The 26,874-nt window shown below is 53.0% G+C and overlaps 1 protein-coding gene across 1 annotated transcript in view; it reads left to right on the top strand.

Moving 5' to 3' along the window:
- The first annotated feature begins 9,807 nt into the window (after positions 1-9,807).
- AKT2 (AKT serine/threonine kinase 2) overlaps positions 9,808-26,874 on the top strand; it is a 49,830-nt gene continuing 32,763 nt past the window's right edge. Inside the window, exon 1 of the mRNA XM_080828953.1 lies at positions 9,808-9,984. The gene's annotated coding sequence lies outside the window, so the exon portion shown is untranslated. The remainder of the gene's footprint in view (positions 9,985-26,874) is intronic.

Genomic DNA, 26,874 nt, shown 5'->3' with positions numbered 1-26,874 from the left:
CGTTATTCTAGCTTTGGCATTTGGGGACTCTTGAAGTTGGCTCCTGGGTCCTTTTTGACTTCCATCATTGGGTGGTGGGGGTTTTTGTTTGTGTTTTTATTTCTAGTATTCTGTGTCTCCTGGCACTGTGGATACTCCAGGCTCATCTGTACACTTCCTAGAGTTCTAGAGTCCCCAGTTTCTCCAAGGAGCCCCAGCTTCTTCTTATATAGAATGGTAACTGAGAATCGAAACCCAGATCTAGGCACGAGATGTGTTCACTGCCACTGGGGCAACACCTCCTTTTTAGTTTTTATTTTTTAATTTTTTTAAAGATTTTATTTATTTATTTGACAGAAAGAGATCACAAGTAGGCGGAGAGGCAGACAGAGAGAGAGGGGGAAGCAGGCTCCCCACTGAGCAGAGAGCCTGATGCGGGGCTCGATCCCAGGACCCTGGGATCATGACCTGAGCCGAAGGCAGAGGCTTTAACACACTGAGCCACCCAGGCGCCCCAGCACCTCTTTTTTAAAAAATGCAATCTTACTATGGAACCCCATTACATAAAGCATGTTCAAAATAGGAAAGCCAGAATGTATTAGCGCACATCTCTGTGTTTATTTGGGGTCAATTCACGCAACCCGTAAAAAAATGCGAAGGTCCAAAAAGACATATACAACAAGACTGTTTTGTGCCCAGGAGATTGGCAAAATATTTAATGTTTTCTCCAGTGTTGGGGAAGACTTGGGGTAATGGGAGTGTGGTACCCTGCTCTGGGAGGGGCAGTTGGTATCAACCATTTTGGAAAATAATTTGGTAGGTTGGAGTATAATTGAAGATGTGACACTCCCCAGGCCAGCCATTACCGATCTGGGGAAACTTAACATGTGCATACGGAGACATGTCTGTAGGAGTGTTTGTAGGATCACTGCTCGTAATAGCATTAACTTGGAAGCCACCCAGATGTCCCTCAACTGGAGAGTGGATGCGACAGGGCCTAGTTGTTGCAATTACCTAACTTAAAACGGATCACCTCAAAACTGACCGGCTCGAATCAATAGTTATTACCTCTTACAGTTCTGGGGGTTGACTGGGCTCAGACTGCATCATTTGGGGGCTCTCGTGTGGTTGCAGTAAGATATTGGTTGGGGCCAGTGTCCTCTTGAAAGCTTCCCCAGTCGTTTGGTGGTTAACCAACCCTGGCACTTAGCTCAGACCTCAGCTTGGGCTGTCAGCCAGAATGCCTACGTACAGCTTCTCTGCGCCAGCAGGGCTTCCTCGCAACACGGTGGCTGGGTTCCAACAGCGCACTGCTCAAGAGAGCCAGGGAAGACGCTATTGCCTGTTCTAGGCTAGCGTTGGAAGTCACGTTGCTTTGCTTCTGCCCAGATGCAAGGGGAAGGGACCGTAGACCCTGCCTCTCAAAGACATGAGTGTCATTGTCTCCAGGGAGGAAGAGCATGGGGGACGAGAGATGGATTTGTGGCCATCTGGGCAAATTACCTGTCAATATCAGACATGCTGTACCATGTACCACATGGTATGTTAGACATCAACGAAAATGAACTAGCGCCGCATGTATCAATATGAGTAAAGCAAAAACATTCAGTGCAGAAAGCAAATTGCAGGAAAAAGTGTGTAGTTTTAAAATACACAAGCTGTTTACCACTTAAATATTCATTAAGAATTTCATCACTTTACTATTTAAAATGTAGTACATGGGGGCGCCTTGGTGGCTCAGTGGGTTGAAGCCTCTGCCTTCGGCTCGGGTCATGATCCCAGGATCCTGGGATCGAGCCCCGCGTTGGGCTCTCTGCTCAGCGGGGAGCCTGCTTCCCTCTCCCTCCGCCTGCCTCTCTGCCTACTTGTGATCTCTCTCTGTCAAATAAATAAATAAAAATTTTAAAAAAATGTAGTATATGTCTGAAATGCACAGGGATGGTACACTCCAATTGTGGGATAAGGGTTCCTCTGGGCTGGGAGGTGGGGGTTGTGATTGGAGAGGGCACAAAGAGATTCCACAGTCTAGGAATGGGGGGGGTGAGCAACTCTTAATCGCCAGGTCGTGAGTTTGAACCCCACGCTGGGTGCAGAGGTTACTTAAAAACAAAATCTTAAAAAACAACAACAGTATAGGCATGGTTTTTAAAGCTGGGCAGTGGACACGAAGGTGTTCATTGTATTATTCCTTATGCTTTTTTGGTATCTCTTAACAATTAAAAACAATTCTCTCCTACTCTGGGTCATCCAGTCCTTTCCAGAGGCAGTTGGTGTCACTTGGGGTGTATGTGTCTTTCCAGCAATATTTATTTACAAGTATAACTATATTTTCCCACTCAGATGGTAGCATATATGGCAGTTTTGTGCTTTGTTTTTTTGGCTTAATATATCCCAGAGATCATTTTTTATCAGTACTTAATGATCTTCTTTTAAAAAAGCATATTGGGGCACCTGGGTGGCTCAGTTGTTAAGCGGCTGCCTTTGGCTCAGGTCATGGTCCCAGGGTCCCGGGATCGAGCCCCGCAACAAGCTCCTTGCTCGGCGGGAAGCCTTCTTCTCCCTCTGCCACTCCCTCTGCTGTTCCCTCTCTCACTGTGTCTCTCTCTGTCAAATCAATAAATAAAATCTTAAAAAAAAAAAAAGCACATAGACACACAAACTTTATTGAGATATAATTCAATGGCTTTTAGTTATTCACAGAGTTGTGCGTCTATCACTAGACTTTTAGGATTTTTTTCATTACCCCAGAGAGAAACCCCCTCCCCCTGAACCGTCATTCCCCAAGTCCTCCCACAGTCTGGCCCCCATTCCAAGCCCTGGGCAACCACGAACCTGTCTCTATGGATTTTGCCTCTTCTAGACATGTCATATGGATGGAATCACACAGTACGTGGCCTTCTGTGTCTGGGTCCTTTCACTTAGCAGTTTTTGAGTTTCGTCTGTGTTATACCATAGATCTTCCATAGTACTTCGTTTTTCCAAAATTGTTAAATAATGTTGCAATGTACGGATTTTTCATATTTTGTTTATCAAGATGATGGACACGTAGGTGGTTCCCATTTTTTGGCCATTATGAATTAACATTGCTCTGAACACCCGTGTACAGGTGTTTGTGTGCACATGTTTTGTTTTCCTGGGTCTATACCTGGGAGTTGAATTGTTGGGCTGTATGTTGATTTTATTTTAACCCTTCAAGGAACTGTTGGACTGTGTTCCAAAGCGGCTTTGCCACTGTCCATTTCCATCGGCGGTGTACGAGGGTTCTAATTTCTCCACACACTCAGCCCCATGTTGTCTTTTTGATCATGGCCATCCTAGTGGGTGTGAAATGACATCATTTTCTTGTGGCTTTGATTCTCATTTCCCCGGTGGCCAGTGACGTTAAATGCCTTTTAATAAAAGTGCTTCTTTGAAAGAGCTTCCTTTTCAAGTAGCTGCCTGGTGTCCCCTTGTGTGGATGTACCTTAGGTACTGAACCAGTCTCTCACTGGGGAACCTAGTGGTTTCCAGATCTTTCTATCACAGACAGTGCCTCTTGCGTCCACAACATTTTGCTTATGCGTGGACATATCCGTAGGGCAGATACCTAGAAGTTAAATTACAGGGGGAAAAGGAAATGTTTTATAAGTTTGAATTTATATTACAAGTAAATATTGAGAATAATCAGATTTATTTGAAGAATATTCTAATTGTTCCACCCAGTTAACGGCTAGCAGGTGCAGTCACCTCAGAATCAGCAGCCTCTTGATTTCTGGATTTTATTTTGGTTCAACCTTGCATAATTCAAGATTGGCTTTGGCATAGACTTGACTATCAAGTTGAGGCAGGGGTTCAGAGCCCATAAACCTACATTCGTTGTTCCAGAGATTTTCCCTAAAGCTTCCTTTTTTGCTCCCTCACATTTAGTGCTGTGCTTTCTCCAAAATGACCAGTATAGGGTATCGTGGCCACCGTTTGGCCTTCTTGATGGTCTTTTTGTGGTTAAAATGGCATGACTCTGGCTGTGTGGTCTTGGGCGGGTTACTCAGCCTCTCTGTGCTTGTTTCTTCTACAATAAAATGGGCGTAATAGCAGTATCTACTTCATAGGATGATTGGGAATGGCTTCACAATGCCTGGTACAGCGTTGTCATCTCATTTTATCCCTGAAATTGGTTATTTGCAGGGAGGATCTTTAGCTCCAATGCTTAACTCTTTCATGACATTCTTATGGGCTACAAAAAAGAACTTTCTGGGTAACTGTTTATTTTAATATAAATGTAAACTTCAGGCGCCTAGGTGGCTCGCTCAGTTAGGTTCCTACTCCTGGTTCTGATTCAGGTGGTGATCCCAGGGTTGTGAGATCCAGCCTTGCATCAGGCTCTCCCCTGCGGGTGGAGCCTGCTTGGGATTCTCTCTCTCCATCTGCCCCCCCAACCCCCCTGTGCGCACACGCGCGCTCTCTCTCAAAAAAGAGTATAATTGTAAACTTCTAGAAAAGTTGCAAGAATGGTACAAGGGGTTTCTCACATCTGAGATCATGACCTGAGCCAAAATAAGAGTCTGACGCTCAATTGGCTGAGGCACCCCTGATTTCTGTATATTATTCAGTCCGTACTTCAATTTCTTCCGTTCTCGCAATAGTGTTCCTTATGGCCACTCTCTGCTCCCCACCTACTCCCGGCTCACAGTCCAATTCTGGATCGTGCTTTGCATTTAGGTGTCACATCAGTTTCCTTATTCACAGTGAACGTTTAAGTAACCGCACAAAGCTCCCCGGGCCTTGCCCGGGGTGGGCTCCAGCCTGAGTACCAGCGGGGATGGCCAGCTCATGTGGCGCCATCTTGTGGCAAGAGCAGGAATAGTTTATAAACCACTCTGCGGAGCGGCTGTGAAAGGATTCCCTTTGTGAGGACCTAAAAAAAAACTAGGTGGTATTCATATTATCTCAATTTTTCTTTTTCTTTATTTCTTTTTTAAAAAGATTTTTATTTATTTATTTATTTGACAGCGAGAGAGGGAATACAAGCAGAGGGAGGGAGAGGGAGAAGCAGGCTTCCCACTGAGCGGAAGGCAGACGCTTAACAACTGAGCCACGCAGGCGCCCCTCGATTTTTCTTAATAATGTAGGAAACTCTGTTTTAAGTATTTCACTGTTTTAAATCCATATGCTTCAGCAGAAAATGAGATTTTCTGTTTCTCAAATCTGGGCCCACACATGTAAGGTCCAGTGCTTTGTATAAAAGTGGGGGCTTGGCCTGAGAAACGTGTGGGAATGGATCTGGCTGCTACAACATTCTGGCAGTGTGGGATTTGGTGAGAGGCTTCTCCTCCTGTGTTTACTTCTGCAAAATAAGTCTTACAGAGCCTTCTACCTGCAGGATCGTTTAACAAGGTCATGGATATAGTTCCTAGCGATGTGCCTGATATGTGGGAACTCACTAATAAATGTTAAGAGATTATTATTATTTGTTCAACTTTTTGTGAGTGGACAAGTACAGACCTGGAGTAAAATTCACCCCAGTAGCTTTTAAAAAAATATATTTTATTTATTTATTATTTGAGAGAGAGAGTGAGAGCGTGAGCAGTGCGGGGAAAGGGAGAAGCAGACTCCCTGCTGAGCAGGGAACCCAATGTGAGGCTCCCGGGAGCCCAGAGATCATGATCTGAGCTGAGGGCAGACACTTAACAGACTGAGCCACCCAGGCACCCCTGAATGTGCTTTTGACTAAGAAGGTTAAGACTACTAGGGTGGGGGGTGCCTGGGTGGCTCTGTTAGTTAAGCATCTGCCTTCGGCTCCGGTCATGATCTCTGGGTCCTGGGATCGAGCCCCATCCTTTGTCAAGCTCCCTGCTCAGCGAGGAGTCAACTTCTCCCTCTGCCTCTCCCCACCGCTTGTGCTCGCTCTCTCAAATAAATAATCTTAGAGAACGCAAACAAACAAAACCACATTCAGTCAACAACTATTTATTGACACCCCCCCCAACCAAGTCCTAACTATGTGCTAGGCATTGTTCTAGGGGTGGGAATACAGTGGTGCCTACCCAAGACAAGGTCTTCACCCTCACCAGCAGTTTATATTCTGGTTTGGGGGAAGACAGCTGCAAAGGGGCATCAACACATCAACACAAAGCTACTCTTAGTGTTAAGTGCTAAGTAGGGGAGAGGGAGAAGCAGGCTGGCCGCTGAGCAGGGAGCCTGATGTGGGCCTCTATCCCAGGACTCTGGGATCATGACCTGAGCCAAAGGCAGATCCTTAATGACTGAGCCACCCAGGTGCCCCTAATGAGGTGAGATTTGGACTCAGTTCTGAAAGACAAGAAAGAGCCAGTCATGCAAAGATCAGGATCAGGGAGGTAAATAGTCCAGGGAAAAGGAACAAACAGCAAGGGAAACAGCCCCAAGGTGGAAAGAAGCTTGTATTTTGGGGAGGGGCAGAGGTTAATGTGTCCAGAATGTGGAGGTCAAGGGCAAGAGGAGCTTGAGATGAAGTTAGAAAGATAAGCAGGGGCAGCTCCCCGTGGGGCCCTGAAGGCTATGATGAGGCCTTTAGCTTTTATTCCGCATGTGATAGGAAGCCATCTATGTATTCAGAGCAGATGGAAAAAGTGTTTGATCTTATCAAGAGCAGAAAAGGTTTCATTCCAAGGTCTGCCTACAAGTGCGTTAGCCTCCCGTGACCACTTACACATTTGGGAATCTCAGATGTGTTAAAACGTTGAATGTGCACGATGCATGGTGTCTTCCATTTACAATTTTTGGAACAGAAACATATTGTATAAAAAGAAACTGGAAGGAACATTTACAGAATCCCTGAGGCTTATCTGTACTTATGCCAAAAACTTAAAATGACTCTAAAAGGATCTTCCCAAACAGCATCCAGGGTGGGGCTTAGTAACTTCTGGCTGGGGAGTCAAAGATATTTCAACATTTCTGTAGAACATGGGAAACTCTCTTAAATAAAAACTTATTATTATCATTATTTTAAGTTCCAGACTTCTGTGAGAATCTGATTAATGCTATGGACTTGGTCCCCCGGAAAATGCTCTGCTTAGGATGAAGAAGAGGGTAAGTCGGAGTTCTTCCACTTGTACCTCCTGACTGGGCCTGCGTGGCAGAGAGATTTCCTTCCCATGGCCAGCTCCACCACTGCCACAGACACCACCCCCACCCCCACCTTGTGGGGATGGAGCGGAAGCTCCCTGTTTGCAGCTACTAAGAGGTTCTTTTTCTTTCTTTCTTTCTTTCTTTTTTTTTTTTAAGATTTTATTCGTTCACTGGACAGAGAGAGAGCACAAGCAGGGGGAGTGGCAGAGGGAGAGGTAGGCTCCCTCCTGAGCAGGCTCCATCTCAGGACCCTGGGGTTCATGACCTGAACTAAAGGCAGCAGCTTCACTGACTGAGCCACCCAGGCGCCCCTAAGAGGTTCTTTATGGTTGGTCCATGCAGCTTGTCCAATCACCACTGGGAGCCCAATCTCCGAAAAGGGTAGAAATATACTCTAGGGCCAGATTTCTGCTTGGAGGCAACAGAAGGGGATTTTTGAGGAGATGCCCTCTCCGCCTGTCAGGAAAGGATTCTTGATCATTCTTTCTGAATCAAGAGGCCTTTGGGCAACCTTCCAATGAGAAGCTACTGGCCCATCTCTGCAGAAGTGCATGTGCAGCCCATCTTTACAGTTATAAGCAGGGCGTTCACAGAATAGATTAGAGGGTATACAACAATTTGAGGTTTTAGGGAGTTTTCTCCTAAATTACTTTTGTTTTGGAAATTGAGACACTGAGGCCCCCAAAATGATAATTAAGTGGTCTGCTGGGGCCGAAACAGGGCTATGACTTTCCATTTTCCAGCGTGATATGAATTCAAAGCACAGACTCTTGTAACAGACGGCTTGGGTTCAAATCCTGCCTTACCCCTAATGTGTCCTGGGACCTCGAACACCTGACCTCCAAGATGGTATTGATGGCAACAGGATAGCCTTGGTGGGACTGTGTCAAGAACAGAATCTGGCCTGTAAAAATTGCTAAGTCAATGCTACTGATACTGTTTTGCAATGAGAGAAGTGAAGTTATTTTGACAAGGACACAGGAAAGGCACGATTAGAAGCCGGGCCTATGAGTGTTGTTCACCACCAGACTAATGCGTTTTAAACTGCAAGGCGTGACCCTTTAGTGGTTCAGAAAATCGGTTTAGCAGGGCCTCGAGGAGCACTGGGAAAAAAAAAAAATCTCAGTGCATGATACATACCAGTTAAATAGTATTTGATGACACTTTCACACAGGTATATATGTATATAGGTAAGTATACCTACGTGTGTACTAGGTCTTAGGTTCAAAGCCATTATTCTTGACTACTATGCCCCACAGAATTTATACACAAGCACAAGGGAGATTTCAGTGAGATGTCTTTATGTGTTATAATCCATCCCGGGAGGGACAGGGATTCCAGTTCGCTTGGGAAGACTCAGAAATAGGGGAATGGGCTATGAACTGTTCAGTACAGAAGGGAGGAAAGAAGATAGACCACAGTGAGCTTGAGTCTAGGTTACAGCAGAAAGGACTAATTGCTGAAACAAATATTCCCCAAGAGCATACTCTGTGCCAAGAATTTTGCTGGGCAGTGTTAGCTACACCGTGCTGACTGAGGCAGTTCTGGTCTTTTTCCTCGTGGGACTCTCTGCACAGTGGAGACAGACCTGTCACCAGACAGTAAGACATTAAAATGATCAGGCCTGTGGTGGGGGAGGCGTTGGTTGGTTATCAACCCTGTGTTGGGGGAAGCCCCATGAGTAAGGAATACAGGAAGCAAGTTCCAAGCTGGAAACCCATTAGCTAAGGTCTTGTTCCAGCATTAGGAAACTAATGGAGGAAACTAAGGCCCGCTTCTGAGCTGGATTGCCTGCGTCACTCTCACAGACTTAGGTGGACCTAGGATTCTTCAACTCCCAGCTAGGGCTTCCAGAAGTCTGCACTGACCAATATATACCTGCCAAGCTCACTGGAACCCAAATTCAGAAGGCAGCAAGCCCTACCCAACTTCTGAGAGCGAAGGACCTGGGAGACAGAGGTCTCACACTGCCTAGGACACTAGCTGACCAGTGGACCAGAATCTCTTCAGAGCTCTTTTCTTACAAGGCGATCTTAAGGCCTTTTAAGGCCCAAGTTACCCCATTAAATAAAGTTATACCCCTATTGCACATATATGATGAGCAGTACGATTAATATTTTGGAGTCACAGAGTGTCTAATTGATATAAACTGCTCTATTTACATTAAAAAAGTCCAATAGCCCAGTGACGCAGCTCTGTTTCCATTTTGCAGATTTGGATACACAGGCACAGAAAACGGTCAAGTCTTCTGTTTACTATCACCAGCGAGAAAATGCAAAGCTGGCTTTGTGAGACTCCAGAGGCTGTGCTCAGCATGGCGAGACACAGTGAAAACTCACCTAACCCCCGCTCCAGGGCTCTTTAAGAGCCTTGGAACCGAGAGGAAAGGCGAGATCACCACAGCGAGATCAAAGCGTATGTAAATAAGGACCGGGGGCTGCCGGGAAGTATCGCTGCGGCGAGCCTTTAAGGAAAGCGGGCGTCAGAGTCCTGCTGCGCCTGCGCAATCCTGTCTCTTCTTTACATCCGGCGCTTGCGCGTGGTACCTCTCTAGCTCCCCTCGACCCAAACTTGCCTAAAGTACGCAGGCGTCCCGCTCTAAGTCAGCCTCTTGCCCGGCCTTGCGCCTGCGCCCTAACGCTCTCCGAGTTCATCTCTTGCTCTTTTACGTCAGTTCCTGTTTGTGGCGGGAGAAGGCGGTATTTCCGGCCAGAGGGTGGGAGGGGGCGGTAAGCGGGGGCTGGGGGGAGGGGGCGGGGGGGCCGCGCCGCGCGAGCCGTTGGGCCTGGCTCGGAGAAGGCGTTGCCGCTGCCGCTGCAGTTGCTGCCGCCAGGAAACACAAGGAGCGGGACCAAGCGCAGCGTGGCGATGGGCGGGAGTAGGGCCCCGCCGGAGAGGCTGGGCGGCCGCCGGTGACAGGTGAGTGCGCCAGCGCGTGTCCCCGAGCGCCTCCCCCCGCGATGGTTGCGTCCGGACCCCCCGCCGTGCGGCGCTGGGCCGTACCACCAGTGCCCGCCGGGCGGGGACCGCCGTCCTCGAGCCCCCCCTTCCGGGATAGAGTGGGGGCGGCTGCGCGGGGGCGGTCGGACTACCCCTGAGGGGCCGGGGGCGGGGGCGGCTGGCCGTACCACTGAGGCGGCGCCGGGGGGGGGCACACCGAAGTGCGGGGACCGAACCACTGAGGAACTGGGGGCTGAGCCAGCGGGATGGGAAGGGTGCGCCCGCCCGGTGTGCGAGAGCTAAGCCATCGGGGTTGGGGGGGGGGGACGCGCCTCACCAAATGTAGGGGGCAGTACCTAGTCGGGGCTGTGGGAGCTGTTCTATCAGCGTGTTTAGGGAGGTGGGGGGCTGCTGGGGAGGGAGCTGTACCAAGTGCGGCCCGAGTAGCGCCGTGTGGGTCATACCACTGAGGTGCGGGGGGGGCATCCTGAGAGCGTGGAGGAGCGCAGTATCGAGGGGGGAGGGTTGTGATGTTTATAATCTTTGAGGGATGCGCGGGGGTGAGGGGGGCAGGCCACAGTCGGTGTTCAGGGGAGTATTTTGGGAGGGCTGTAATGCGGAGTGTTGAGGAAGGGCTTTGCCTCCCGAGTTTGGTGGGTGGGGCTTGGGGGTTTACTCGAAGCCGTAGGAGGGAGGATCACTATTGAACTTCTCAATGACTTTGGGGGAACTGGATGGTCGCTGGGATTGCTGTCTGTGCTACAACATTTTCATATTATTAAACCTTTCTTTAAGATGTGTGAGACTCTTCTGCGGCAAATTCTTTGTTTCTGTGGGCAGGAGATATTTTAGAAGCCTCTGTCTTAAGTTTTCTGAGCTTTCAGCTCCATATTTGGGAGGGGAGGAGGTATTGAGCTCGGATCTGAGGAGCTGCGGCCCCTGGATCTGCTTGTTAAGACTTGGGAGGAAGGAGTGTTTACGGGGACACCTCTCTGTCAAGGCAGGGTGGCTGGGGACGTCTTGATCCTTGGAATTCTGAAGACCCCCTTCCTCTCATTTGGGGGCTGCCTGGGCTCAGCAAGAGGCCTGGGCTAGAGTAATCATGTTGGTCTTCCATGGTCTGCCTTTCAGCCGTGTCCTCTCTTCGCCTCTCAGAGAAGCATTGGGGAGTTTAGCCCTGGCCAGACCTTGCTGGGCGGTGGATTTCGAGGAGCCAGGCACCAGTACGATCATGGCAGTCTCCATTCTAGTCATGAGGCTGTTTGTGTCTCCCTGGTTAGCTGTCCAGCCTCCTATCGTGTTTACGCTCCCCACCAGGCGATAACAGTTGGTCTCACCGTTAGGCGACAATGAGGCTGAGTGCTGTTTTCCCAGCTGTTCTCTCTGCGGAGGCGCAGGGGACTTGGGTGGGGGTGCCCTGGCCCAGCCGGAACCAGGGAGGAAGGTTTCTCTGAAGGACTTAGGGTAGCCAGATCTCCCACAGATCTAGTTTCTCAGTGTGATCACTGGGTGGGTGCTTGGAGCGACTGCCCTTGCTGCCTAGGCCAGCTCGTGACCTTGGCTTGCCGGGTAGCCTTTGCCCCAGGTCTGGAGTTCCCAGAAGGCTGGCTGCAGTCCCTGATTGCCCCAGCCGATGTGGGCTGGTGATGTGGTCAAAGGCTGGTCCACATCCTTGGCTCTCAAGCTGACTGTCTTCTCAGGTTGTGGTTCCTCGAGAACAGTCCTTGAGGTCCTTGAGTCTTTTCTAGACTGTGGGGCTCTAGAATTTTTCTCCACTACGGATTTGTTTCTCTGGTCTCCTTCTGCCAGCTTTTAGAGGGTTTGCCTGATGGGTTAACAGCAGCAATGAAAACCATGATTGTGAGATCGATGGCTGACATTTATTGAGTGCTTTCTGGGTACGACACACTATTCAGAATGGATTAACTTGCTGAATACATCCTAGAGCCATAGGTACTGTTGCACGGTCTCCGTGTTAGAAGGGGAAACTGAAGCACAGAGAGGCAAGTCATTTCCAGAGTTAGTGAACAGCTGGTGGTTTTGGCCATCCACAGTATGTCAGGCGTGGGGCAACCCTTTTACACACATAAGCTCTTTTAAGTCTCAAAACGAACCTACAGGATAGGTATGGTTATGCCCATTTTATAGACTCCTGTGAGCTAGGTAGGAGTGTGGTGCCCATATTACAGATGAGGAGACTGAGACACCTGCTGTGAAGTGAAAGGCTTGGCTTGATGTGTCACAGCCAGACGTAATAGAACCAAGATGTGAACCCCCACCCGGCCAGGTTTGGTCTCAGTGAGCCTCTCGTCAACAACTAAAACTGTGGGTTAGTTGCCTCCAGCAGTGGATGTGGTAGTTCTCTCCTTTTTGCAGAATGAGACCTCAGGGCTCAGGGGAGGAATTGGTTTGCCCTAGGTGCCTCCAACCCTCGGGGGCAGGCTGGGTTTTGAACCCAGGTCGGCTTGCCTCTAGTGTTGTGCGCTCTTTGTTCTCCAGGTCCCCAGCTAGAGTGGGTCTTGGGTACCTCAGAGGCCCTGCCCTGGACGCTGCCAGCTGCACCCTTGGGCATTTCCTTCCTCTCACCATCCGCGCCCAGGGCTGCTGTGAGCACCTCTGCCCGCAGCCAGTCTAGTAGTTCTGGGCTTGCTGGTGAAACTTGGTCCCTCAGTGTTTGAGCTAGGGGATGTCTTTTAACCCAGTGCAGAGTGTTGGGAGCCAGGAGAAAACAGCAGGGGGGCCGCACAGGGGGTGACATATTCAGGGGAGCCATGCTAGAGGCCCCGGCCCAAGCACAGTGTGCTGGGCCTGCGTGCAGTTTCTGGAGCTTTCGTGTGCTGGCTGTGTGACCTTGGACCTCAGTGTTCCCCTCTTGTGCAGTGGGCTCTGAATGACACCCACGTCAGACTGTTGTGAGAATGAAACAAGTTCATCCCCCAGAAGCTCCTGGGCTGGTGGCTGGTGCCGTGCACAGGCCCAGTCAGCAATCCTGAGCCCGTCCATCCTTGCCCACGCCCTCTCCCCTCGCTCCTCTCTCTTCACTCCTCTCTCCTCACTCCTCACTCCTCACTGTCTTGGTGTCCAGCTCCCCAGCTGGCCCAGCCAGAATCCGGGAATCCTGTGTCCTGGTTTCTGAGCTCTGTAAAGAGCTCCACCAACGTGATTCAGAGCAGTGGGTTCAAATCCAGCCCTAGCACTCCTGGCTGGACGCCCTTGAGCAGATTCCTCACTTCTCTGAGCTTCCATTGTGTCGAGGGATGGTCATTCCCCCGTGATACGTTGTCCTGAAGGTGAAATGGGTTAATCTGTGGAAAGTCTCCCTGGCACAGCGTCCAGTAAACATTTCCCGCTCTCACTTTTTCAGGACAGTGCCTGACACACGGTGAACCCTCAGGACAGCTTAGCGATAGTAATTCGTCTTATTTTGGAGGCTCTGCCCAGGCTGCAGAGCCTTGGCAGCTACCACCAGGAGGAGGGCCCGGCTGAAATTAGCATCCCCATTTTCCAGATGAGGAAACTGAGGTTTTGGAGGCTTGGGGCAGGGGTGGGACATATAATCAAATAAAGGGTAGCAAGTGCAGCACCCAGGCCTCCTCATCCTCCCACACAGTTGCTGCCCAGAGCTCTTCTGAGGTCACAATTCTAGCTCTTTTTCAGATGTCAGGCTATGCTAACCCCCCGTGCTCTATGTGCTTTTACCGAATCTCCACCACAGCCCCCGGGAGTGGCAGGAAGGGCCTTGACCCAGGTGAGAACAGCCCTTTGAAGGCTGCGAGGCAGAAGGGTGGGCGCAAGCCGGGTGAGGAGCAGAAGTGCTGGTGGGAATCGGGGGCCCAGCTGTGCAGAGCCACCTGGGCCAGGGTTGGAGCGGGGGGGCAGGGGGAGAAGTGTGCCTTTGGTCTCGAAGGCATCGCAGAGCCAGAGGGTTTCCCTGATCCACCAGCCTTCACTGAGCACCTGCTGTGTGCCTTTCGTCGCTTCGGGTACTGGGGATGTGGCACTGCCATGGACGGAGGTGCTCCTTCCCTGGCACTGAGGGAGACAGTCAATCTGGCGAATAAATGAGGGACAGGTTCAAGGGAGGTGCCAAGCAGTCAGTTACAATCAGGTGTGACTGGGAGCTTCTGTCGTCGGGCTGTCAGGAAGGCCTCTCTACTGATCCCCAATTGGTGGACCAGGTGAGTGAGGAAAAGCACCAGCCTTGGGGGGGGGGCGTGGTGGGGGAACCACAGGGCCAGAGTTGAAAACTTGGTGAGGTCCAGGGGCCTGTAGCACGGAGGCCTGTGTGGCGGGGCAGGGTGAGTGAGGGGAGGCTGGAGCAGAGGGCAGACGAGGTCAGAGCCTTGCAGACTTCTCTGAGGGATAGCTCCGTCAGATTTCAAGCTTCAGAAGGTGCCTTTCACCAGAAGAGGTTCTCAGGCCTCTGCTTGGGGTGGGGTGGGGGGGGCGGGTAGATTTTCGAGTGGGTCAGGGAGTTTCACATGCCTCCCACTTCCCCCTTGAGTAGAATCACTGCCTTAGAAACGGTGGCAAAGGCGTGATGGTCGCCTCCCTCCTCTGTGGTTTTCACACCGCATTCCCCAGGGCCCAGGCCTGTTCCGTTTAGGGACAGATGGGGGGAGGCTCAGTGAGGTGATTTGTGCCCACCCCTCCCCAACCCAGACAGCAGGGCTAATATCAAATAACAGTGCAGAACAGCGGTAAGACCTGATAAAAGCTGTACTTGGCTGACTTGACCTTCCACGCAGCTGTGTGCCTGAGGACCTGCCACATTCCTGGTTGCTGCTCTAGAACTTTAAGACCAGGCCTTACGGGCCTACCTTCTCGGGGAGACAGGTGCCCAGCAAGCAAATTTATTTATTTATTTATTTATTTATTTACTTTTTAGCAAGCAAATTTAGAAGAGGATATCAGTTTGTGATCAATGTTAGAAAAGCAAAAGAGGAAAGAGAGTGTGGGAATATTATTACTGTGGGGTGATCAAGGAGGGTCTCCTGGAGGAGGTGACACATAGATAGGGATGGGAGTGCCGCAAAGGAGCCATGGGAGGACTTGAGTGAAGATCCCTTAGATTGAGGCAGACGCGGCTCTGATTCCCAGCTCGCAGAGGCCTGGAGAGCCTCAGTAACCAGTGCTGGGTCCCCAACCCCACAGTGCTGGGGTTGGGCTCTGAATTTGGGCAGCATGTCTCCAGAGTCTTCTGAGACCAGGTCATCGTGGGTGAGGGAGCCTCGTACTGAAGGCTTAGTGCACTAAGCAGAGGCCGGGCTGTTGATTTTCCCAGGCTTGCTCTGGGCTGTCTTCCTGGAAGGAGTCGAGAGACCCTCAGGAGCAAACCTCTGGGGTCTCCGGAAATCCTTTGGGATGGGGGGATGGAAAGGAGTGTTTTTTGAAGTTGTTCTCCCGGCCTCTGGAGGACCCAGGGACACCCCTCCCTGGGCCTCTCTTCGACTGCCCAAGAGATCTCAGTAGAAGGCTCTCCACCACCAGGCCTCCAGGCTGCACGGTGGGGTGGTTCCATGGCAGGCTCTTCTGGACAGCCAGCCAAGCAGCAAGAGGCCCAGCTAGGGGAGACAGCCCTGGGAGCAGGACCAGGAGGGGAGGGAACGAGGGAGCAGGGGTGGGAGGGGTGGGGGTGGGGGGATGGGAGCTCGGGCCTGGTCCCCTTGGGGGCAGGACCCACTGCCAGCTCAACACCCGCAGTGGGGCCTGGCTGTACTGGGTGCGTAAAGCAGGGGATGGTAAGCAGGGGTTGGCTAAAGGGAGACTACATGTGGAGGTCCGTGCAGGAAGTTCCTTGAGCCCTGCCGTTCTGCCCAGGAAGCTCGTCCGCAGATGTTGTTTCTAAGGGTGAGGCCAGAAATCCAAGCCTGCCTTGGTTTGCCACCTTGTGGGCCCTTTGCGAATGGAAGAGGGGGGCAGCTGCCACTCCCTTGCCCCCCTCCCTCACCCCTCCCGGCCTGATTTCAAGGCCTTCATCATCGGGTGGGTCATTGCATAGTGGTCGGGGCTGCTCCCAGCTTCTCCCTTGGTTGCTGTGGAACGCTGGGGGCCTTATTTCATGTCCTTGAGGTGCGTTTTGCGGGGCTGACATGGGAACAACGCTGCCAAGTGGGGCTGTCGGGAGGATTCAGGGATCGCGTGTGTTAGAAAATGCCTGACATGGGGCCTCCTGGGAAGGTGCTCGGTGGATCTGGGCTGCTGCTGTTGCTGGGCATGGTGAGCCTGGGTCAGGTTGGGCATCTGTGAGCAGACAAGGGGCTCTGGACGCAGCCAGCCTGGGCTTCTTGGTTGTTGGAGCTGCTCTGTGTTTGGAGCCTTGGGGAGGAGGTGGCAGGCCGACCAGCCGAGGCTCCTGCAGGGGAGGGCTCCCGGCAGGAATTAATCATACCTGTCACCAAGCCCCCCGCTCAGCCAGGCACGGGTCTGAGCAGCCTGTGAGGTAGGGTAAGGAGCACCGCCATTGATGGTTAGGAAACCGAGGCACAGAAGGCTATGTAGGACGCTGTGGTTACTGAGAGCTAGTGGGGCAGTGTTTCCGTGCCAGGCCTGCCCCGGGGCCTGACGTGCCCGCTCTCACCAGTCCTCACCATGACCTGGGAGCTCAGCGCAACTCTTCCTTCCATTTCTTGGGTGAGCGAGCAAAGGCCCGGGCAGGTTACTGGATTTGCCCAAAATCACGGTGTTGGTGACAGACAGGAAATTTGAAGCCCACTCTGTCTGGGGTTCAGTCTGCCTTTTTGAGACTGGCTCTTCTGCCTCTGATCAGTGCCATGGCTGCTGTTTCTGAGGTCATTACTGCCATTGCTGTTTTAAAGATTTTATTTTAAGTAATCTCTACACCCAACATGGGGCATGAACCTACAACCCGAGATCAAGAGTCTCACACACCACCTAATGAACTACTGAGCTGGCCAGGTGCCCTTCACTACTGTTGTCCTAATGATCTTTTTTGCTTTCTCTTCTTCTAAGCAGAGTGGGCATGAAGTAGGCCTCAGTTGTTCTGGAAATGACTGGATTAAGCTACATTCGATCCTTGCTTGGGATATGGGGTGCAGCGGCCTCCCCAATGCCTGTGGAGCCCTGGCCTTGGCCAGCCCCTTCCTTCCCTAGAGGCCAGGGGGCAGGGGTGAGAGTTGGGAGGTAACTCTCCTATCCCCTGCCTTGGGGTCTGATTCCTGAACGGCCACTGGAGCCTGCCCTTGGCTATTTTTGGTCATTTGTGTATTCCATTCTTTTACCAGGTGATTTATTGAGGACCTACTTTGTGCTGTGGATGGTTTTGGCAGTCAGGGAGCAGCACCCAGTTTACTGGAGGAGGCAGAAAAGTAGCATTTGTCCAAGCACAGAGGAAGGCTGAGAGATCTGGCTGGCCTTGGCAGGAGGGGAACTTGGGGAAGGCTCCTGAGGTGAGGCATTTAGGCCTTAACATGAAAGCCCAAAGGAGCAGACCAGGCAGGGGTGCAGCATAGGTAAAGGCCCTAAGATGGGGTCCATCTCAGTGTGGTGACCCTGAGTACATGCCACTGCAGCTGGGGGAGCGGGGTCAGCTCACGGGAGGGCGGCAGGGCCCAGGTCTGGCTGGCAAGTCTGTGCCTCTCAAACTGGTGTCCCAAGACCTGGAGGGGGGTGAGGGGGTGGGGAGTGTGAGCATGTGTTTTTGGGTAGTGTCTGCGACTTGTCTACTGTTTTTAGCTGTGTGTTTTCATTTAGATGATATTTTCAACAAGTGAATATGGGCATGTCATGAATCATCTGGATGATTCCTTTTAACCAGCGAGTGACAGGATGAACATAGCTGCCACTTCCATAGCTCTGACTAACTCGGGCTCAGGCTGGCCCTTGACTTTGGAGTTTGCCTTTGTGTAATTGCTGCCTGTTTTCCAAAGTGCTGGCCTCATCCCCAGCTGTGCTTGAAGCATGTCTCACTGGATCCCCATGATGACCCTGGATTGCCAAAGACAAAAAACAAAAACCCAAAACCCCCCCAAAAAACAAAACATCTTTTGAAATACTCTAAAAACATGCTCAGGTTGTCCTGAAGGTTGCGTTTTATAGAGGAGGAGGACACTGAGGTTCAGGGAAGCAACCCGTGAATCCTGGAAGGTAGCGGCCAGGACTGGACTGACCAGCACTCTGGATGTGGGTTTGGGCTCTGAGCCCCTGTTTCGGCTCCCTGGGCCGAATGGGTCAGGGGTTGGGACTGATGGTCTCACACGGGAGCTCCTCCGTGGCCGGCTGGGAGGATCCAGCCCCTTGCGCCTGGGAGCAGCCCCCCCCCCCCCCCCCGCGCTTGCCTCCCCCCAGCCCTTCTGCCTTCGGCCTCCTGGGGCTTCGTCCGAGAGCTTCTGTGGAGCTGCACTTGCAGTTTGCTAGCCACTAGCCCTGCAGGGCTGTTTGAGTTTTAGTGAATTACACTGAAATACAAGTAAAAATTTAGCCTTTTACTTGCACTAGCCCCTGGAGCTACGTTTCTGTTATTACAGAAAGTTCTGTTGGCCAGCGCAGCCATCTCCTGCACTCACGGCAGTGTGATCTTGGGCCTGTGATTTCTCCGCCTTGGGTCAGGATGGCGATGGTGATAGCATCCACCTCCCAGGACTGCCGTGAGGGTCCCCATGAGTCCAGACCTGGCTCATCGGGAGCCCTCAGCAAACCTTAGCCGTGGGCAGGAGTCTCCCTGCTTGCTCCTAGGTGCCCCAGGGGTAAGATGGGGACTCACGCCGCCAGATCCTGCCTCCAAACTTCTGGCCAAGGAGGCAGCCAGATGGTGATGTGGAGAAACGCCTGTGAGGGAGGAAGGCCTCAGCCAGACCGGGGGAGGGGGTGGCCCTCTTTGCGCTTGTGCGCACGCGTGCGTTTATGCCCGCAGGGGCAGTCTGGGTCGGCAGGGCTTCAGGGGTGGTAAGAGAGGGCTGGCCCCGGGTGCAAGAGGGGACTCGGTCTCTTGGGAGTGAGGGCAGAAGGAGGTGAAAGGGGCTCAGGATCCGCTTTCCTCTGCCGCGTCCCGGCTGCCCAGCATTGGGTGCTCACTGCCTGCTTCCTGTCCTCAGTTTCCCCATCGATAAAAGGTGGGTCCTCGTGGTCCCCCAGTGAGTCAGGAGGTGAGAGAGTCAGGCCAGTGCGTAGAGCTTCTTCAGGGGACAACTACAGAAAGCGGCTATGATACAGCCTCTGCCTCACTGGGGCCAGGAACCCCACATCCCACTGTGCCCCAAGCCAGAGCGCTCCCCGTCTGTCCCTGAGAAGTAGCCACAGCCCTTATGGCGGCCTCCCAGGCTTCCCCGGTAGTCTCACGTGCTTCGTTCCCCTCCACCCTCCTGACTGGGCCTCACGCAGGCCACACCTGGCCTTGGTGCCACTCTTGGGCCTGGGGCGCTCTCCCCTCTCCCCTGGCCCCAGTGGCTGCTTCATCTCTCAGTGAGAATTTCTGCTCACCATTCACCATCTCAGTGAGTCTTCCTCTGATCACCCTGGATGAAACCAGAAACCCTCGCCCCTTCCCACATACCTAGTCCTCCGTGCGCTGCTTTTCTCCATAACGTTTGTCAGCTTCTGTTACAGCATGTAATTTGCCTCTTCGTTTAGCTTTACCTTGAGGCCTGTCCACCCTCTCCCTTCCCCCCATAAACTCCCCTAGGGCAGGGAGTTCTGTTTTGGTCACCGCTGCCTCCCTGGTGACTAGAGCAATGCTGACACAGCATGGGTGCCATAGCGGTGGAAGGAATGAATGTAGGATTTTTTGTTTTGCCTTTACTTGACCCAACTCTGATCTCAAAAGCTATGATTGGGGGTGCTACCCCTGCCTAGGTTCATGAAAGCTCTGGGCATGGCCCTGTGGTGGGAACACAGCGGGGACCAGGACACTCCCATCCCTGCCTTGTGGAGCTCCCCATCCAGTGGGGGAGGTACCATTACCCAGATAATTGTCCAAGTGACTGAGCACATTAGAGGTCAGTGCTGTGAAGGGGCAGGAAGCTGAGCTCCGAGGATCTGTGACTCTTTGTGGGGCAAAGAGCAGTCAGGGCAGGCTTCTCTGAGGAAGTGAGGATTTAGCAGGTGAAGGTGGGTGAGCAGTGTGCCGGCTTGGGGGACTAGTATGTGCAAAGGTCCTGGGTGTGTGTGTGTGTGTGAGAGAGACAGAGACAGCACACACGCAGACTGTTCGAGGGACCAGAGAAGTGCGTGTGGGGATGGTGCTACTGATCAATGAGGCAGGAGGGTAGGCAGGGGTCATTTCAGGTGGCCCTTGTCTCCATGAAGGCCTGGGATGTGATCCCCGAGCAGGGGAGGGACAGGGTCAGAGCTGTGTTTGGAGGGTCTCTGCCCGGATGCAGCCTGGTGACCCGATGTGTTTGGAGCCCGTGGCCAGGCTGGTTCAGATATCTGACGTGATTTCTGTGGGGTGCTCTAAGGCCCTGGGTGACGGGCTGAGGGGGCAGGTGTGGGGCGGGGGTGGCAAGGAAGAGAAGGAAATCTGCTCTGTGCTTATTCTCGTCCCAGTATCTTTTGCAGGCCGCCTACGTCTTCAGCCTGCTCCCAGTCCTACCTGCTCCAAGTAGACAGATGGGGCAGCTGAGGGGACTGTGCGCCGTTGAAGAGAAAAAAAGTATCTTTAACGCTGCCTTCCCACCGAGGAGGTGGAATAGGTAAAAATTCACATGTTATAGAAACGTGCGACATGGGAGGCGAGGGTCCCCCCGCCGCCCCCCAGCAGTGGCAGTAACACCTGACGGTGCCGAGCAGCTGTGCCGCGGGCAGAGTTCAAGGGGCTGGGTGTGGAGTGGCTCCTTCAGTCCTCACCGCCCCGAGTGCCCACCGCTCCTGTCTCCGGTGTGTGGGCAGCGAAGGAAGGGGAAGAAGGGAACGCAATGTGCCCAGGAGGTGGCAGAGCCCCGAGAGGAAAGCGCATCTGGTTCCCGAGGCAGCCTTGACCCCTGCACCTGTGATTCTGCCTTTTAGGGCACAGTTCCCTCCACGCAGGTGACGTTTACACACGCACCTCCGCGTGGCCCCCGGCCTGACACCCTTCCCCGCCAGAGCCATCGTCCCATGGCTGCTTTCCTGAAGAGGTTGCTGCGGCTCACGTTTACCCTGGGGCTGTGACCAGCGCTGCCGGCTCCGGATCGTGGCGGGTGAGAAAGCACCAGAATGGAGGCCCTGTGCTGCGGGCCCGTTTGTGTGGTGGGAAGGCGGCCGGGGGCCACGTCCTATGCAGCCGTGAGCGCGTGGACCGACCTGCCTGCAGACGCTGCCTCTGTCCCAGCCACGTTGCCCTGCCACGTGGGACCCGAGCCCGCGCTCAGAGGGGGACACTTGGAGCTCACAAAGCTGGGGAGCAGAGACCCGGCTTCCGGTGTGCCAGACTCGGGCCACGTGGCCGCCAGCCCCGCCAGCTCCGCGCTTCCCGGTCTGAGGACTGGCACCGGTCGTCACACTTCATGACTTAGTTTCTTCACTAAAAAGAGATTGTAAAAGTGCCGGGTAGGGGGTGCCTGGCCTTCAGTGAATGAGACACCGGCACATGGGTATCTGCTCCCTCTTTTTAGTGCTGTCACATTCATGCCAGAGCCCTGGGGCAGGCGTTTTGGCTGCTTCCAGTCTTTCACGATTTCAGCAAGTGCACCCTTGGCACAGTGGTTCGCGGCCAGGGGGTGGCTCTGCCCGCAGGGGACATTTGGTAGCCTGTGAGGACTCTTTTTTTTTTTTTTTTCTCTTAGAGCAGGGGGAGGGGCGGGAGGGAGGCAGAGGGAGAAGCCACCTCTGCCCTGAGTGCAAAGCCCCAGGAGCCCCAAGCCGGCTTGATCCCATGACCCTGAGATCATGACCTGAGCCGAGATTAAGAGTCAGACGCTGAATCCACCGAGCCCCCCCAGGCGCCCCTGTTAGGACTTTTTTGATCGTCACAGCTCAGGGAAGGGTGTGCGGGTAGAGACCAGAGATGCTGATAAACGGCCCCCTGTGCGCACAGCACCTTCTGCACCGCGAGTTACCCGTTTCCAGGTAACACTCCTGCTGAGGTGGAGAAACCCCACCCTAGAACTTGTTGCACCACCTCGATCATTTTCTTGCAGGAGAAATTCCAACGGGGTTTGCCACTTTCCCAGTATTGCTAAAGTGCGCTCACAGAGCGAGGGACCAGTTCACAGAGCGGAGGATGGCCGGCAAGACAGCGGCTTCCCTCTGCTCGCGCCGCCCGCGCTGTACGCGTCTTTCCTCCTGGATTCCCGCAAGCAGGTGCTGCCTGTTGAAGGACAGGTTCCTGTTGTCTTTGCATTCATCTCCTGAGCAAGTCTTCCTCAGGGAGCTGTAGCGAAAGTGCAGATTAGAGGGCAGGTGGTGGAAGCCCCTGAGGGGTTGTAGCCCCGGGAAGAGCCGCACCCTGCTGTCTCCAGTTCCAGGAGCCTCGGCCTCCCCTCCTGCCTCCCTTACGCTATCTGTGCGGTCTGGCGTAGAAAACCAGGTGGGGGTGGGGGGCAGAGGAAAAAAGGACTTGACAAGTGGCAAGGAAAGGAATCTAACTTACTTTAGTCTGTTCTGGGCACAGGGCTTCACTCTGTGCACATTCATTCCACAAACAACTTTTTAAGTGTCCACTGTTTACCCAGCGCCTTGCAAGGCTCAGAGGACCCAGGAGGGTCCAAGACAGGCCAGAAGCCCTGCTCTTACCATGCTGACATCATAGTGGGGAGAGGTCGACAATAAACTGGTTAATGAGTAAGTAGTCACATCAGCCATGAGAAATGCTTACGAAGAAAAATAAAGGATAAGGAGAGGTATGGAGAAAAATAAAGGGTGAGGGGAGGTAGGATGGGTGCTCCCTTTTTTCTGCTTAGGAAGGCTTTTCGAAGAAAGGCACGTGAGTAGAGGCTGAGGAAAGGGGGTAGGGCCCCTCAGATTCTGACCAAGGGGGCAGCAGGTGCAAGGACCCTGAGGTAGGGATGTCCTGGTGTGTTGGAGGAGCCACAGGCCTAGGCCCTGCTGAAATGGAGTGTATTTGGAGAAGTAAAGGGGGAACCATGCAGGCCTCATAGGATCCTAAGGTTCCTGTAAGGACTCTGGCTTTTACTTGGGGTAAGATGGGGTCACTGGAGGGTTTGAGCACAGGAGGGATGGGCTCCAACTGGGATGGTCCCAGGGTCCCACACTATAGGAGGGGTGAGGACAGAAGTGCTAGAGCTCAGTGAGGCTTCACAGCCCTCCCTCCCCCTCCCCAAGCAGCAGGAACCACACAACCCTAATTTTACAGATGAGGAAACAGGTTTGGAAGGACCCTGCCCAGGGCTGCCACAAGGGCCTTCCCCAACTGGCGGCCCTGCCTCGCCCTGTGAGTTGCTTCTCACAGATCTGACTCTGCCTCTTTGAGTTGAAGCTTCTCAAGGAGTTACAGTTTGGAAACCATTGAGCAATAAGTAACACCCGTGAGTCAGATAGATGGGAATACAAATGTCTTAAAAAGTTTTAAAATAAACTACTTTTTTAAAAAGATTTTATATATTTATTTGATAGAGATCACAAGTAGGCCGGGAGGCAGGCAGAGATAGAGGAGGAAGCAGGCTCCCCGCTGAGCAGAGAGCCTGATGTGGGGCTCGATCCCAGAACTCTGGGATCAAGACCTGAGCCGAAGGCAGAGGCTTTAACCCACTGAGCCACCCAGGCGCCCCTAAAATAAACTATTGTAGGGCGTTTGAGACCTTATGGTGCAGTAGGTCAGTGACACCCGTGTACTCGGCAGCTCTTGGGGCCAGTAAAAGCTTGCCAGAGTGCTCAGAGTCTCCTTGGGGACCCCTGTCCTGTTGCCTTCCCCCGTCCCTGCTCAGTGACCACCGAGAGCAGTGATCTTCATCTCTGTTCAACTGTCTTCTGTGCAGAGCTAGATGTCCCCTCCCCTCCCTCTAGCCCACTCCCCACACCGTGGGGCCGTGACCCTTCTCATGGCTCTTCTCCAGCAGGGTTGTTATATGGAGGGAAGCTCTGCAGTCACACAGGGCGGGGTGTCACCTGCCTGTGGCTGCACAGCCTGGAAGCCAGAAAACGTGGGGGTGAAAGTCAGATCCTCCAGACCTCCTCCTTCCTCATTGGTGACCCAGCCTTCTTCTTTTTCTTCTTCTTTTTTAAGATTTTTTTATTTATTAGAGAGAAGGCAAGTGAGCAGGGAAGTGACAGGTAGAGGCAGAGGAAAAGGGAGAAGCAGTCTCCCTGTTGAGCAGAGAGCCTGATGCGGGGCTCAATCCCAGGATCCTGAGACCATGACCTGAGCCAAAGGCAGACGCTTAACGACTGAGCCACCCAGGCTCCCTAACCTAGCCTTCTTGAGGGGGAAATACAGGCACACCAGCTTTGGGGAGGACGAACCCTGGAAGCCAGGACGCCTGACTTTGGCTCCCCGCATTTTTTGGACTCTCAAACCTAGGTTCTTTCTTTATAGGTACTTTTTTGGTCGTAGGATACAGAAAGATATGTTAAGCCCGTTTTGTGTGGTGCAGTATAACAAAGAGCTAATGAGCAGAGCCCGGCGTAGCCACAACAGAACACGGTCAGCTCCCGGAAGTTCCCCCTCCGGTGGTCCTGATAGCCACTCTCCTGACGTTCACGGATTTGTTTCCTTGACATTCAGCATAGTTTTATAAGTGAGAAAGGCGCCCCAAACACGTAGTGTGTTGGTGGTGCCTGTTCCAGACTTACTGTGAATGGACCCATGACTGATGTGTGTCTGGCTTATTTCATTGATTTCATGGTAACCTTCTTAGGCTTTGTCCCTGTTGTATGTGTTGGTAGTGAGTGGAGGAACATTCTGCTGTATGAACTTACCTCCATTTGTTTATCCACTCTCCTGTGGGTAGACACTTGGTCTACTTCCAATTCAGGGGTTACTGTGAGTATTGCTGCTGTGAACATTCTAGTGTAGGTCCCTTGCTACACAAACACTCCTTTCTGTTGGGTTGGGTTGTGGAATTGCTGGTCCTGGAGTGTGGGCGTGTACTGAGTTTTAATTTTTACTGCCAAGCAGTTTTCCTTAGTGGGTGAACCATTTTACACTTCCACCAGTAATCATTTGTGTCTTTGTCAACACATGGCATTGTCAGTTTTTAAAATTTCAGTCATCCTGGTACATGATTTTACTTTGCATTTCTACATTCTTTAGTAGTGTGGCTGTCCTGTCTTGTGAAGTGGCCTTGTCCTTTTCGCCTTGCCTCCCAGGGAGCTCACCTTGAGCCTACAGGCTGCAGCTCTGGCCTAGGCCCTTGTCTGACTTGGGCCCCGACACTCAAGGAAGCGGCGAGTGGGGATGGGGCCATGTAGGCCCTCCCTGCTATGGGGTTTGCTGCCTGTGGGCCGGTGGCCGGGGCAGGCCCCTGCGTGCTGACACTGGCTTCCAGAGGCCATTCTCTGCCCTCCTGCCTGGGCGGCCTCTGCCGGCAGCTCCCTGGGGAGCAGGCCATCCTCTTGGCTTCAGTGCCTGGTGTTTCATCACTCCAGGGCCACGTCAGAGACTCCTCAGTGGGAGGACTGGGTGGGGTCTGGGAGGGGCACAGGGGGTCTTCCAGTTCCTCCGCTGCCCTCGCTCAGGCTGCTGCTGGCTCTCTAGATGCCGAAATGAGAATGTAGAAAGTGGCCCCGGGTGCCGAGCAGTGGCCAGGGCTCCCGCCTTCCTCAGCAGGGAGACCCAAGGTAAATGGCTTCCACTCTCTGAGCTTCTGCCCTCCCCTGGGCATGGTCACTGCCCTTCCGGTGGGGCGGTTGTGATTGTTCAGGAGGGACTCCACGGGGGCCCCCCACTTGCTCAGGGCCACCCGGCTGGCAACAGCTCTCCGACTCTGTGACCCTGACCACTCTTGGCCACACCTGGCTGCCTTTGCTTCTCTCTGACCATGGCAGCTGTGTGTTTGAGCGCTCACCCACGTGTTTGGCTGTTCCCTGGGGGCCAGGCCAGGCAGTAGGCTGAGCTACCAACTATCCCAAGACACGCAGAATCACGGAGGTGAAGTCATCGGGCTGGGGATGGGAGGGGAGCCCGAGATTGGACGCCAGGCCCCCGGTCCTGTCTTTCCACATCCACCCTTCCTTGGGACTCGGGTTCTCCATCTGGCTTCTTTGGAACTTCCGAATCGCGCTGGTACTGGGGAGAGCACGGTGCCAGCCCCTGGGTCAGGGGAAGACCTCTGAACTTCCCACCACCTCTAGCCAGGCCTGAGCTTCACGAAGGCAGGGGCTGTGTCTTCCTGATGATTCATCTCTGGGACCCCTCTGCTTGTCTGGAGCTTAGGATATGCTCAGAGGAGATTGGTGGCATGAATAGACTCTGGAAATGTTTCCCTGGCTTTGTCTGGCCCTGGGCTGGGGAGACGCAGTTCATTCATTATGCACTCGGCAGATGCCCAGATGCTGCGCTCATCCACTAGATGAGCACTGAGTAGGTGTCGGTGGAATTGGCTGAGGAGGTGCACAGAGAGCATCTAGGCTCTGAGGTCAGGAAGGCTTCCTGGAAGAGGCTTTGTTTCAGCTGAGACCTCAAGAGGAGGAGGGAGAACCCACAGAAGGTATAGGGGATGGAGGCCAGAGGGATGGGCCAGAGAGACAGAAGCCTGGTAGAGAGGGGGGTGTAGGGAGGAGGAGCTGGAGACTGACGGAGTACCAGCTATAGTCATTGTCATGCTCATAGAGAGCTTTCTAGGTGACACTGGGCTCGTGCTGGAAATGACTTTGTTCTGTGAGCACACTGCGGAACCCCAGAAGAGTCTTTAACCTGGAAGGCCAGGGCCAGATTTAGATGGTGTCTAAGGGTTGAAAGCAGAGACTCAGAGCCCAGGGAGAAGGCCAGGGCAGTTGGGAGAGATGTCAGGAAGCGGGTGGATGGACAGTGGGGAC

The sequence above is a fragment of the Martes martes genome, assembly GCF_963455335.1.
Source record: "Martes martes genome assembly, chromosome: 17".
NCBI lineage: Eukaryota > Metazoa > Chordata > Mammalia > Carnivora > Mustelidae > Martes > Martes martes.
The sequence above is the reverse complement of the archived record's forward strand: the minus strand, read 5'-3'. Positions and strand labels throughout refer to the sequence as shown.